The following is a 12,600-nucleotide window of genomic DNA, read 5'->3' as shown; positions in this document are numbered from 1 at the left end:
GAGTTGATCGCTCGCTAGCAACTTTTTGCAGCACCGCAATGCGCAGGCACGTCGTACAGTTGCAAAAAGGATCAGTGGATGCAATGGATTTAAAAAAGAATCCATTCGCATAGCTGATCGCAAGGTGATTGACAGAAAAAGGGCGTTTATGGGTGTCAACTGACTGTTTTCTGGGAGTGGAGAGGAAAATGCAGGCATATCCAGGCGTTTGCAGGGCGGGTGTCTGACATCAATTCCGGGACCAAAAAGACTGAAGTGATCGCAGTGGCTGAGTAAGCCCAGAGCTACTCAGAAACTGCAAAAAAAAAAAAAAATTGTACCGTCGGATGCAAAAGCGTTCGCACACTTGCAAAGTGAAAATACACTACCCCATAGGCGGCGACTATCTGATCGCAGCACAGCAAAATGTTGCTAGCCAGCAATCGACTCGGAATGACCCCCTTAGTGTGGAGCCATGCTGCATTAGGTTTTTGCCCATTTTCTTAGTGTAAATTTGTTGAAATTTGTGCTGCAAATACACAAAAAAGTGCACTCCTGCATCCTTACGCAAATATGGTACTGACAACACACAGTGCGTTTTTTCATAGTTCTACAGGAAATTATAGATTCAGAAAGTGGCAGAACTCCTGGAGGAAATGGAAGCAGTTACTTCCAGGTGCCAGCTGTCAAGGGGGAACACAGCGCACACATTAATCCATCTATAACCGCTACCTGTGTCCTGCTGATTACTGCAATGGCACAGGCAGCAATTATAGCTGGATCTATCAGTGGGTCAGGGTCTGGGAAGCTGCTGTCTGCTATAATATAGGGTTTTTTTTCCCTGCAGGGGCTGGCTGGTGAGACAGCAGGGGGGCTGGATGCAGGAGATGGCTGGAGAGACAGCAGGTGGGGCTGGATGAGGGGGCTGGATGAAGAGACAGATGGGTGCTGGCTTGGGACACAAGTGCTGGCTGGAGTAGCAGAAGTATGCTGGCTGGAGAGACAAAAGGGTTCTGGCTATAGAGACATTAGTATGCTGGCTGGAGAGAAGGGCTGGCTGGAAAGACAGTAGAGTGCTGGCTGGGGAGAGAGGAGCTGGCTGGAGAGACGGAAGGATGCTGGCTATAGAGACATAAGTGTGCTGGCTGGAGAGACAGGGGCTGGCTGGAGAGACAGAAGGGTGCTGGCTGGAGAGAGAAGAGCTGACTGGAGAGGCAGAAGGGTGCTGGCTGGAGAGACGGGCTGGCTAAAGAGACAGTAGGGTGCTGGCTGGGGAGAGAGGAGCTGTCTGGAGAGACAGAAGGGTACTTGCTAGAGAGTCGGGCTGGCTGGAGAGACAGAAGTGGGCAGGCTGTGGAGACAGGGGCTGGCTGGAGAGACAGAATGTTGCAGCCTGGGGAGACAGGGTCTGGCTGGAGTGACAGAAGGGTCCTGGCTGGAAAAACAGTAAGGGGCTGGGGAGACGTGCTGGCTGTAGAGACAGCAGGGTGCTGCTGGAGAGACAGAATGGTGCTGGCTGAGGAGACAGATGGGTGCTGGCTGGGTATACAGGTGCTGGCTGGAGTGATATATTGGTGTTGGCTGGAGAGATAGAATGTGTCGGATGGGGAGACGTGGGTTGGCAGGAGAGACCGAAGGGTTCTGGTTGGGGAGACAGGTGCTGGCTGGAGAGACAGAAGGGTGCTGGTTGGGGAGAAAGGTGCTGGCTGAAGAGAAAGAAGGATGCTGGCTATAGAGACATAAGTGTGCTGGCTGTAGAGACAGGGGGGTATATTTACTATGCTCCCAATTTTGACCGAGATGCCGTTTTTTCTTCAAAGTGTCATTTCGGTAATTTACTAAGCAAAAATCTCGGCAGTGATGAGGGCATTCGTAATATTTTGGAAGTCCTAGGAAAAAAAATCACGAATCAATACACCATCGTTCAAATATGCCTGCAATTTGGTTGAAATCGTGAATTTACTAAAAAGTGCAAATCACATACACTGCCGACAATAGCCAAACACTGCCGTGCAGAAATACAATTCGTAAAAAAGTGCTAAAAAAAACCAGACCTGCTTTTTTATCCCGTGTTTGCATAGGCATGCAGGGATCCATGAGATCCGTGCATGTTTATCAGTGGGAAGGGGATGGGAAAGTGTTCATTTTTGGAAAAAAAAATTGCCTGGGGTCCCCCCTCCTAAGCAAAACCAGCCTCGGGCTCTTTGAGCCGGTCCTGGTTGCAAAAATATGGGGGAAAAAATGATAGAGGTTCCCCCATATTTAAACAACCAGCACCGGGCTCTGTGCCTGGTCCTGGTTCCAAAAATACGGGGGACAAAAAGCGTAGGGATCCCCCGTATTTCTGAAACCAGCACCGGGCTCCACTAGCCAGATACATAATGCCACAGCCGGGGGACACTTTTATATAGCTCCCGGCGGCCCTGGCATTGCATAACCAACTAGTCACCCCTGGCCGGGGTACCCTGGAGGAGTGGGGACACCTTCAATCAAGGGGTCCCCCCCCTCCAGCCACCCAAGGACCAGGGGTGAAGCCCGAGGCTGTCTCCCCCATCCATGGGCTGCGGATGGGAGGCTGAGACATAAGTCAGAGGGGGTTTCTGGCATTCGGGGAAAGGGGTCCCATGTGAAAACATGGGGCCCCTTTCAGTGCGAGGTCGGGTGTCCGTTTTTTTATTTTGACAAGTACCTGGATTACAAATGGATTAAAAGAAGAAGAGGCTTCTACACTGGAGTATGTGAGTATAATTTTTTCCACAGGTACACCATGGATTCTACATGGAGAAGAGGACCGACCCTCGTGTGAACATAAGGTAAGTAAGCATGTGTATATGGAGGTGTGTATGTATGCATTAAAGTTATACTTTCAAGGTGTGTGTCTTATGTTTTTATTGGGGTATTTTTTTAGTAGTAGTACTACAGGTACCAGCGGGCCCGGTTTTCCTCCGCATGCTGGTACTTGTGGTTCTCCAAGTACCAGCTTGCGGGGGAGGCTTGCTGGGACTTGTAGTACTGCTACTCAAAACATAATATTTATTTTTATACACAATGGCTATCGGCCTCCCATCCGCAGCCCATGGATGGGGGGACAGCCTCGGGCTTCACCCCTGGTCCTTGGGTGGCTAGAGGGGGGGGACCCCTTGATTGAAGGGGTCCCCACTCCTCCAGGGTACCCCGGCCAGGGGTGACTAGTTGGTTATGTAATGCCAGGGCCGCCGGGAGCTATATAAAAGTGTCCCCCGGCTGTGGCATTATGTATCTGGCTAGTGGAGCCCGGTGCTGGTTTCAGAAATACGGGGGACCCCTACGCTTTTTGTCCCCCGTATTTTTGGAACCAGGACCAGGCGCAGAGCCCGGTGCTGGTTGTTGAAATATGGGGGAACCCCTATCATTTCCCCCCCCATATTTTTGCAACCAGGGCCGGCTCAAAGAGCCCGAGGCTGGTTTTGCTTAGGAGGGGGGACCCCACGCATTTTTTTATTTTAATTTAACACTGATTTAAAAAAAAAAAAAATGCAAAATGAAGCCCAGCACGGATCTCTCAGATCCGGCCGAGATTCATTGTATTAAAGTCGGCAGTGTTTTACAAGTCACTCACGTAAAACACTGCCAAAAAAATCGAATGACATCGACATCGGTAAAACGGAAAATGCAGAATACGACAGCTTAGTAAATTAGCCGTAATAAATTCAAAAAGTTGCAAATTTACACTTGCGATGTCATTCGTGATTGAACTTTGACCTCAAACGGGAAAATACGAATCTTAGTAAATTTACCCCAGGGTTTGACTGGAGAAACTGAAAGGTGCTTGCTGAAAAAAGAATAGCTGGCTGGAGAGACATAATGGTGCTGTCTAGGGAGACAGGCTGGCTGGAGAGATGGGATGGCTGAGGAGACAGGATGGGCTGACTGAGAGACAGGCTGGATGAGGAGACAGGGGCTGGCTGGAATGACAGAAGGTTGCTGTCTGGGGAGACAGGGCCTGGCTGGAGAGATAGAAGTATGCTGACTGGAGAGACAGAAGGGTGATGGCTGTAGAAACAGCAAGTGGGCTGGGGAGACAGCAAGGGGGCTGCAGAGACATGTGCTGACTGTAGAGACAGCAGGGTGCTGCTGGAGAGACAGAATGGTTCTGCTGAGGAGAAAGAAGGGTGCTAGCTGGAGAGACAGGGGATAGCTAGAAAGACAGAAAGGTGCTTGCTGGAAAGACAGAAGGGCTCTGACTGGCGAGACAGAAATGTGCAGGCTGGGGAGACAATGGCTGACTGGAGAGGCAGAAAGGTGCTGGCTAAAGAGAAAGAGGCTGGCTGGAGAGACCGAATAGTGCTGGCTGGGCAGACAATGTCTGGCTGGAGAGACATGCTGCCTATGGAGACAGAAGGGGGGTTGCTGGCTGATGAATCAGTAGGAGGACTGTATGCAGGGGCTGGCTGGTGAGACAGCAGGGGGCTGAATGCAGGGGATGGCTGGAGAGACAGCAGGGCACTGGATGCAGGGTCTGACTTGAGAGACAGAAGGGTGCTGGTTGTGAAGACAGGGTCTGGCCAGGTGCTAGTTGGAGAGACAGAAAGGTGCTGGCTGGAAAGACAGAAGGGTGCTGGCTGGAGAGACGGGGTAGGCTGGAGACACAAAATGGTGCTTGATGAGACAGGGGCTGGCTGGAGAGACAGAAGGGTGCTGGTTTTGGAGACAGGGCCTGGCTGGAGAGACAGAATGGTGTTGGTTTGGGAGACAGGGGCTAGAAAGACAGACAGGTGCTTGCTGGAAGGACAGAAGCGTGCTGGCTGGGAGGGACAGGGGCCTGATGGTGAGACATAATGGTGCAGGCTGGAGAGACAGGGCTGGCTGGAGAGACAGAATGGTGCTGGCTGAGGAGAGATGAGCTGGCTGGAGAGACAGACAGAAGGGTGCTGGCTAGGAAGATGGGCTCACTGGGAAGACAAAAGGGCTCATGCTGGGGAGACAGAAGGGGCTGGCTGAAGAGACAGAAGGTTGCTGGCTGAAGAGACAGAAGGTTAATGGCTGGAGAAACACAGGCTGGCTGGAGAGACAGAAGGTTGCTGGCTGGCAGACAGGGGCTGGCTGGAGAGATAGAAGAGTGCTGGCTGTAGAGACAGCAAGGGGGCAGAGGAGACGTGCTGGCTGTAGAGACAGCAAAGTGCTGTTGGACAGACAGAATCATGCCGGTTGAAGAGAGAGAAGGGTGCTGGCTGGGGAGACAGGTGCTGGTTTGAGAGACAGAAGGATGCTGGCTGTGGAGACAGTACCTGACTCCAGAGACAGAATGGTGTTGGCTCCAGAGACAGGTGCTGGCTGGAGAGGCAGAAAGGTGCCAGCTGGAGAGACAGAATGGTGCTTGAAGAGTAGATGAGGACTGGCTGGAGAGACAGAAGATTGCTGAATGGGGAGACAGGGCTTGGCTGGAGAAACAGAATGGTGTTGGCTGGGTAACAAGAGCTAACTAGAGAGACAGAATGGTGCTTGCTGGAAAAATATACAGCAGAAGTGCTTGCTGGGGAGACAGGGACTTACTGCAGAGACAGAATGGTGCCAGCTGGGGAGACAAGGACTGGCTGGAGAGACAGATTTGTGCTGACTGGGGAGACAATGGCTGGCTGGAGAGACGGGTTGGCTTTGGAGAAGGGGACTGGTTATGGAGACAGAAAGGGGCTAGCTGGGAAGACAGGGGCTGACTGAAGAGACAGAAGGGTGCTAGCTGGAAATACAGTCTGGCTGGTTGGGAAAACAGACCGGGGCTGGATGGGGAGACAAAAGAGGGTTTGTGAGACAAAAGTGGGATGGCTGAGGAGACACTGGGGATCTGTTGAGAGAGATGGGGCAGACTGGCAGGGGTCACTACCATCTGTTTCGCCTTCTGGCACCTACTGTAATATGAATTCTGGATTCCATGCTTTCAGCTTTTACTACCAACTGCACTACCAATTTCAAGAGTGCAAACTTAAAGTAAGTCTATTGCCCTGGTGCTGTTCAACATGGACTCCTGACTGAACAATGCTACAGAGTATCTTGACTCTCTGTAAGATAAGTTAGTGATGGAGAAAAATCAAATACCGTCACGCATCCACACCATACAGAAGATGGCTCTGCCACTCACACAATAGCAGATCCGCACCTTTCTAGGGATGACCTCCTTTTGTAGACACTGGATACCAGGTTATGCTGCTATAGCACTGCCTCTGCAGGAACTGGTATCCAAAAAAAAGCCGGATCCCGTCATCCATGATGACACCACAATGCTAGCTTTTCACCACTTGAAGGAAGTCCTCACTGCCACCCCAGCTCTAGGCTTCCCATGTTATACTAAACCATTTTTTCTCTTTTGTACAGAGATCGACGGCTGTGCTGCTGGAGTGCTAACTCAGAAAAACGGGGACTGGCACCGTCCAGTAGGATATTATAGCACACAACTGGATACAGTAGCTAAGGGCCTGCCACAATACTTGCGTGCAGTAGCTGCAGCAGCGACACTTGTTGACAAGACAGCAGATATAGTTCTGGCGCACACACTCTACTTGAATGTCCCGCACGCAGTTGCTGCTTTATTAAACGGTTCCGCCACAAAACACATCACAGCTTCCAGGCTAACCAAATGGGAACTAGCACTCCTCATGCCCCCTAACATAATATTGCAGCGTTGCACAACTTTGAATCCAGCCAATTTCCTCCCAGGTGTGACTGGACAGTCACAACGGGTGTGGTATTGAAAGTCGACAGTAACTAGGTCGACAATGTCTAGGTCGACCACTATTGGTCGACAGTAACTAGGTCGACAGGGTGTCTAGGTCGACAGGGTCTTTAGGTCGACATGTTCTAGGTCGACAGCTCATAAGGTCGACATGAGTTTTTAATGTTATTTTGGTGTCGTTTTCTTCGTAGAGTGACCGGGAACCCCAATTAGTGCACCACGTTCCCTCGCATGGCTCGCTTCGCTCGCCATGCTTCGGGCATGGTGCCTTCGCTCCGCTACCGCTTCGCTCGGCACAGATTACCGTTCCAATCGTAGTCCACGTGGATCGTTAAGTATGAAAAGGTTCAAAAAAAGAAAAAATTGTGAAAAACTTATGTCGACCTTTTGACCTGTCGACCCAGAACATGTCGACCTAAAGATTCTGTCGACCTAGACACCCTGTCGACCTAGTTACTGTCAACCAATAGTGGTCGACCTAGACATTGTCGACCTAGTTACTGTCGACTTTCAGTCCGGATCCCGTCACAACGTGGGGAGAAGATAGATGATCATGATTGCGAAAAACTTACACAGACTTTATGCACTCCAAGACCAGATATAAGAGACAATGAGATAAAAAATGCCGACTTGAACCTGTATGTTGATGGTAGCTGCCACAGCCAGAATGACATGAGCATTCTGACATCTGGATATGCCATAGTAGACGATACACGTCATTGAAGCACTCCCGCTTCCACCACCTCACTCAGCGCAAAAAGCAGAACTCATAGCACTGGGGAGAGCATGTTACTTGGCACGCAACAAAATTGTTAACATTTATATTGACTCACAATATGCATTTGCCATTTTGCACAATTTTTCCGCTATTTGGAAACTTAGACATTTTCTAACATCAAATGGGACACCAATCTCTCATGCAGAGATAGTTAAGTACCAAATGGAAGTGGTATTGCTACCAAAAGAAGTAGCAGTCATCAAATGTCAAGCTCACACAAGCCACTCAGACCCAGCGTCAAAAGGAAATGCCTTAGCTGATGAAACAGCAAAAGCAGGAGCATCAGTGGCATTAAGTAATCATGGCTCCGTGCCAGAAATACGGAGTCTCATCTCTTTGCAAATGTTTGTACCTGTAACATTAGAAAAATGTATGCATTTGTACCAATCTTGTTCAAAGCAGGAAATATCCTCGTGGAAGCACAAGGGGTGCAGTCCAGATTTCTCTGGTATCTGGAGGGACACAGCAGGAAGACCGGTAGCACCAAAAGCCATACTACCCAGTCTAGCTGAGGCAGCCCATGGGCTCACTCATTTGGAAAAGGGAGGAATGGTAAAGACCCTCAGGGCCTACTGGTTTGCCCCTGGTTTCTCATCCTATGCAGGTAAGAAAGTTCAATCATGCCTTATCTGTTTAAGAAAGAACCCGGGTAAGACCGTCCCAGCACCAATTGCCCACGTTCCGCATACCCGAGGACCTTTTTTCAGGCAATACAGATGTATATGTGATTTTTCTCCATCATTAGTAATAATAGGCCTCTCCATGTGTGTCTTCTTAACTTCACAATTACAGGAACACACTCTAATTTTGCTACGCCTGGTACACGGTACACAAGTTGTGGTCCCTATTACTGATTACTGGTGTGTTAGTTTGGTGGTAGTTAATGTTAGAAGTTGAGTACGCTACTGTGTATTTGGCAATCAAATTGGCTCCGCTGTGGAAACTTCATTCCCCTAACCAAGATCTCTACAAGTATACCTGCGCATGTGCTGCCTCATCTCAACACTGTGTATGAGCGACATGGTGAATTATGGGGATGTAGATCGAATCCCAGCAATTGGAATCCCAATGGTCAAAATACTGATGCCGAAATCCTGACCGCCAGAATGCCGGCAGTGGCGCCACAGCTATTCCCACTCCTGGGTGTCCAAGACACCCATGGAGTGGGAATAGAACCTGTGGTGAGCGAAGTGAGCCACTGAGCCCACAAGGGGCTTCGTTCCGCTCGGCCCCCTGCCGGCATTCTGATGGTCAGGATTCCGCCGTCTATATTTTGATCGTCGGGATTCCGACCGCCGGGATCCTGACCGCCGGGATCCTGTACCCAACCCGAATTATGGATGCCCTCATCTTACTTCCTGAGACCACGACATTATCCCGCTTTATCCACTGTTCCAGAGCCCTGCATCATTACCCTGGGAGAAGACAGTCACTGGCTAGTGATCTGTCTTCATGGGTTGGGATTGCATTATCGACGGTTGGGATCCCGGCAGGGACAGCATCCTGATGCCGGGATCCCGGTCGTCAGTTTGATAGTGGGGAAGTGACTGCAACGAAGTCCCTTGTGGGCTCGCTGCACTAGCAATGCAGCGGGTTTGGACACCCATGAGTGGGAATAGTCCCTGTCAGTCGGCATGCCAACTGTCGGATATGTGGTGGTCGGGATGCCGGGGTCGGTATACTGACCGGCGGTATCTCGACTGCCGGTAAGATAACTACATCCTGTCTGCACCACTACTCTGCTATAGGTTCCACTCCATTGCTGAACCACTCTGTAACACTGAGTACATTTACTTTCACAAATAAACTACAGAGCCAACCACTTAACTGACGATTTATTTCCCCAAAAAAAGCTCAGAATTTTTTTTTTTTTTTTTATGAGTGAATTAGGTGAAGAACGTGATTTTAATCATATGCAAAATGATTTTAGTAAAAAAAAAAATCCCCCGCCAAACATCAAAACATTGGTCGGACACATTGTGACCATCGGAACATCACGACCATCGTGGTTTTACCTTCTGGTCCCTCTGACAGCAGCGGAGGGATGTTTCTCTTCCCTGCCGCTGCCAACACTGTTTGGGCAAGATGAATCAATGCTTGGAGAGTGATAAAATGGAGAGTGATAAATGACCAGCCAATCAGCTCCTAACTGTCATTTTTAAAACAGGGCCTGTGACATGGCAGTTAGAAGCTGATTGGCTGGTGCTTTTTCTCTGTCCATTTTATCACTCTCCAAGCGATGATGCATCTAGCCTTTTATCTGACTGGTCGCGTCCTGTGCGACCAGGTCAGATAAAACAATACCTGGTGTGGTCGCATCTGATGCGACCGTGCCAGGCAAGTGGTTAAACTTGACTGGTCAACGCCTACACAATTTAACCGCAGGTGTACTGTACTTCCCTCTTAATATATGATTGGTGTCATCTGTGGTAACTATCTAATTGATAAGAAAGGTATTTCAAAACAGGTGAAGGCAATCATAAATTAAGACGGAAGTCCAGGTAGAGAGCATGGGGCATGTTGGTAGGTATGGATTGTGTATATTAAATTTAAATCAATGGTGTACATTAGATTTAAACAATAGTGTAATAATGCCTGGGTACTGTTTATAGCTCCATCTAATTGGGAGACAACTATTTTATAAAGTTTTCTTATAGTGGAACAAAGACAACTTAAACAACCTTACAATACACATAGAAATGTAAAATCTATAATATTTCTTGTCACATGCAAGAAGAGCAGCAGCCCCTGTACTACTTACACACTGGGACAGGACAAGAGGACTCTCTGTGTGTCTATCTCTCTCTAGAGCCAAATGCTCTCATAACAGTTTACAGAGGACCCAGACACCCAGGCAGGAAGAAGGAGAAGCTGGGAACGCTGGGTCACCTTCAGCTCTTTACCCTCCTATTTCTCCTCTGGTTAGGAAGCTCCATCTATAGCTCATGAAACGTAATACTCCTGTGTGTTTGTCTGCACTGCATACTGTATTGCTCACATTCTGGCTGCCTGGTTCTGTTAGTGCGTAATAGGGAGAGCTAGTGATGTCAGTTTACTTCGAAAGGGGGGCTCACTGACAGAGGGGGGCCTGGGGTACAGTATCCCCCTGAGCCCCCTCCCCTTTTGCTTCATCTGGCTATGCTTGGGTGTCACTCTCTGAAGGCAAAATGTGCTGCACTGTGATATTATCTGCAGAGCCCGGTTCCTGTCAATAAGGACGAGCTGGGAGTGCAATTAGACGAGTCTCCATGGGCGGCCGAGCATCTCCAGGAATGTTGGACATGAGGCCCCACACCTTTCCCATGAGGCCATGTCCCCTTCTCGGGCAAGTGCATGGCTGTTCATCACACCAGGTGTCACTGACCCCAGTGACGCCTCTTGGTGTACAGTATACAGTATATGCTGTTTTTATACTTTTTAGAGCCAACTTCATCATCCGCACTTCCACCTGCACTATGCTGGGTGCAAGGAATCCATCAGAAACAGGCTTCGCTGTATAAACAATTACAAACAGCACAGAGTTATAGCTACACGCCCAAGGTGACAGCTGATTACGCCCTTGCTGCAATGCTGTACCATGCACAGGTTAAATAACTGGTTATTGATTACTACTGTCGTCTTTTCTGCAGATACATACTATAGTTTTTTCTTAATCTAAACCACCTGCCAAGCCCCTCCATTTTAGAAATTGGAAAATAATTTTACCAAATATTATTAGTCTGTGCCTTTTCATCTCTCCACCTCTCACCTCCTTTTTCTTTCACTCTGATTTTCTCTTCTCGCTTTTTCTTTCCTCCATTTCTCTCGTTTTCATTCTGTCTGTGGTGCAAGCTGCCAATGTTTTCATTCTGTGCATGTGTTGTGACGGTTACTGCCTAACATATTTGGACAACGAGAGAAGAAATTTTGGAAGAGGTTCCTGGGAGGTCACACAGGGTAAGGATTAAAGAAGACAAGTATTCTAGTCATAGGGCACACTCATGACTGGTGAAAAAATGTACAACAAAATACAATTTTATTGAATCTATTAAAAGCAAATTATTAAAAGCCCCATGAATAGAATACTCATCCTTTATGATCCTTACTCATATGTATATTTTGGGGAGCATCCCCCCCTCCCCCCCACCCTTCCTAGAAAGAGAGGGAAACTCTAAAAATAACTGATATTGTTCCATATCCTGAGCGGCGGTGGAGAAAGGATGGATATTTAATTCTAGTGCGGATGTTTCTTTGTATAGGTCACATGGTGAGGGAGTTCAGACATGAGTATGTTATGGCCCAACAACAGAGTCCAAACATGCAGTCCAAACATGCAGTTGTACCAGCAGCTATGTTTGGACTGACATTCTGCACCTCCATAGAACTGCTCTAATGACTTAGTAGGAAGCCCATCGGCTTCCGCAACAGCAATCGCTCAGATACAGTCAGTACTGCAATCGCATTCACCTCTGAATCAGGCCCTTTGTCTCTTTGCCCAACCCCCCCCCCCCCCCCCGACACACACACACACACACACACACACACACACACACACACTACACACACACACACACACACACACACACACACACACACACACACACTCACACACCTGTGTACTCCCTTGCCTTCTCTACTACTCTATTTAATATCCCCGGCCCTTCCCCATTTTTTTCTTTCAATACTTCTTTTCTTTCTCCCTTTTTTATGCTGCATTTCACTTTCATAATTTCTTTCCTTTTCACTCTATCGTGTGTTTTGCTCAAAATGTTGTACATCATATCTCAGGATGGAGCCAGTTAGGGAGAACAAAATAGACAGGGGATTATATACTGAACATTTGCAAAGCAAATATGACTGGGGAAATGTTTGTAATTCTGCAGCCAAATGCAGATAGAGGCACATTGTATGAAGTCATTGATTTGATTTTAACTCGGATTTGAACATTTATATGCAGCATTGTATTTGAGACTGCTCTTTTCTGGAATTGTTGTTTAAATTGATCAGCCATAAGAAAATGCTGAACCTGCATTAAACATTTCACAGCTTCAATAGAATTCAATTGCATAACGAACATGAAAGTTAATATGGGTTTGACCTTCACTGAACTGTATTAATCACTAGTTCATCAATCACAGCAATGCCAAAGGGCTCAATT

The 12,600-nt window shown here is 48.2% G+C and overlaps 1 long non-coding RNA gene across 2 annotated transcripts in view; it reads left to right on the top strand.

Annotated features, from left to right (window-relative positions):
- The window catches only part of LOC134945340 (uncharacterized), a 171,285-nt gene that overhangs the window by 156,656 nt on the left and 2,029 nt on the right, over positions 1–12,600 (top strand). Inside the window, exon 4 of one of the 2 annotated variants that reach the window (XR_010182102.1) lies at positions 6,328–6,664. The exons of the other annotated variant lie outside the window; for it this stretch is intronic. This is a non-coding gene — a long non-coding RNA (uncharacterized LOC134945340). Of the gene's footprint in view, positions 1–6,327; positions 6,665–12,600 lie in introns of those variants that run through there. 2 annotated transcript variants of the gene reach the window in all.

This window comes from Pseudophryne corroboree, chromosome 7 (assembly GCF_028390025.1).
Source record: "Pseudophryne corroboree isolate aPseCor3 chromosome 7, aPseCor3.hap2, whole genome shotgun sequence".
Lineage (NCBI taxonomy): Eukaryota > Metazoa > Chordata > Amphibia > Anura > Myobatrachidae > Pseudophryne > Pseudophryne corroboree.
The sequence above is the reverse complement of the archived record's forward strand: the minus strand, read 5'-3'. Positions and strand labels throughout refer to the sequence as shown.